Here is a 2,496-nt window from a genome sequence, read left to right as displayed (position 1 = left end):
CCACCGGCGGGGGAGTTGGGGGTGGTGGGCTTGTCGTCGGGAGGTGGAGAGTCCTCCCGGCACGGCGGACGAGGAAGCTCGCTCATCGTCAGGGGTCCGGTAGGAGAGAGAGGCTGTGGCGGGAGGTGGCCACCGGGACCGTCGCAGTCGCCGGCGGGGGCGGGTGGGCTTCCCTCTCTAGAGAGAGAAACTAGAGAGATAGAGAGAATGTGCGTGAGGACACAATGTGTCTTATCATTTTTGAAGGAACAAATTAAATTTTCAATAGAACCATTAGAGGAAATGTTAATCATCAAATTCAAGAAACCAATACAGTGAGCGTCACCAATTCAAGATGTATCATCACACTCTCCTTTTTCTATCGAAGCGACGTACCAAGCGATGCACGGCAGCACGGCATGGACGTTCCGCCATTGTTATCGCCGTGCAACCCCTTGGTGGAGGAGGCAACGTGATGTTCCTTGCGCCTGCGTCTTGCCGTCGGAAACAAGGGCGGACACGCGTGGCCCCCTGGTGGCTGCGCACGCCGCACGCGCGGCGAGGGCGGCGAGAGGATGAGCACACCGAGACGGAGTGCTGTTCAGACAGACGGCTGCGGACGCGGCCGGGAGTGGAGGCAGCGCATCTCCGGCTGGACATGGGATGGAGTGACGAAGAGGAGCTGGCGTCTTGAGAGAGCATGGTGCGTGCGGTGCGCCACGCCTGCCATGCCGGCCGTCGCTGCGGCGATGCGCGGCGCCCAGCACCATGTCGCCGTTCGCACCCTCCGCCTCCAGGAGCGTGGCGGCGGCTAGATGCAAGAGGGCGAGGCTCCCAGACGCTCACGAGGAAGTGGTCGGAAACCCAGAGCGCGGCGGCGCTCCGTCGAGCCGCGGAGGACGACGCTCCCAAAGTGTGGACGGTGTTTGCGATACCGACTGGGAGGACGGTATTTCAAATACCGTCCACCCCTGGCCACCTACCGTCCATCCGATGCGACGTGGGCGGCCGAGATTTGGCGCGTCGCAGGTGGCGTCTTTCTCGTCAGGGGCGCGCGGCAGCTGGCCGCGGTAGTTCGGTGGCTTGGGAGAAGCAGCGGCTCGCCCGCTTCGACGGCGGCGGCGGCCGGCGTGGCGGTGCGAGGCCGCGAGCGCGGCCATAAATGTTGGTCGAAACGCCGCACTGGCATCCGGCATGGCCTGGTGCTTGCTCCGGTGCCGCGCGGCACGCTCACTGGACGCGCCGCCTGAAGTCCTGAGCGTGGAATCTGCCCGCGGCCCGTCAGCGTGGAATCAGCAGCAACCAAGAGCCTGTCCGCAACACTGCGTGCCGGAGTGGCTCCTGCGAGCAGGGCGCGCCGCCACGGCGCGGACGAGACGACCGCGGCGAACGGTTGTGGCGGCGCCCAGTGTTCGGTCGGTCGTCCTCGTGGGGGTCAGAACTGGGAACACGGAGGGCGTGACCGGCGGCGAGGTGCTGCTGCAGAGCCCGCTGCATCAAGGAGGAAGAGACGACGAAGAGAGACGGAGGCAGGATATGGCCGGACCGCGGCGCAGCCCCGGCCAGCGGCCAGCCACGGCGTGCGGCACGAAGCAGAGGAGGCGATCTTCAATTTTCCCGCGACCCATATGGGGTCGTCGTCGTTCGAGCACCCTTGCCGCGTGCAAGATTCCGCGGGACAGAGCTTCCAGGATCACGGGGAGGAGCGCCAGGGACGGCCGGGGCGCGGCGACGCTCCGACGAGCGGGTGCATCAAGCGGCCGCGACACCGGGGGTGGATGGTATTTCAGATACCGTCCGGTCCCTGGGTGGCTAGCCACCGTCCAATCGGGCTTCTGCGGTCCAGATTGCGCAGCGCATCATCGCAGGAGACGTTTTCATCTTCAAGCTCTGACCTCTGACGGATCGAGTCGTCCAGGTCCAGAGGCCGTGCGCAGGGGGAAGCAGAGGCCGGAAGCCTGCTCGCCTGCTCTCGTCTCTTGGTGGCGGGCCAAGGTTCACGCCGGTGGCTACCCGACACGTGTTTGTTGAGATGTCGCAGCTGCTCAGCCTCGGCGGACGGCGGGCCTGGTTCTATCGCCGCCGCCGGGAGCTCTGGTCGCCATGGGCCACGGATGGTGTCGATCCATCCAGGTTCGTTAAATTTCTTCCGTCCGTACAAGAGCGAGCTTCTCTACGTCTGGTGGAAGAAGATGAAAAAGAAGAAGAAGAACCGGATGCATTCACTTCCAGGCTTCTAGCAGACGTTCTTGTCAGTCTTATCTTTGCTTTGCTTGCATTCGAAGGTCAGTTGCTTTAATTGCATTCGAAGTTCAGTTGCTTTGCAATAGGGCCCCTGAAATTTTGCATGAAGATCATCATCAATGGGTCCAGGCAAAAATTGACGGCAAGACATGTCTGAAATCTTTATCTTGGGTCAGTGTTCTCCATGGAACGGTTATTTCGGTCTGGACAAGCCGCTCGCCGATCATTCTGATGTTTTCATGGTTCAGTGTGGACTGAAGAGTTGATCCTATT

Source organism: Panicum virgatum, chromosome 8N (genome assembly GCF_016808335.1).
Source record: "Panicum virgatum strain AP13 chromosome 8N, P.virgatum_v5, whole genome shotgun sequence".
NCBI classification, from domain to species: domain Eukaryota; kingdom Viridiplantae; phylum Streptophyta; class Magnoliopsida; order Poales; family Poaceae; genus Panicum; species Panicum virgatum.
The sequence above is the reverse complement of the archived record's forward strand: the minus strand, read 5'-3'. Positions refer to the sequence as shown.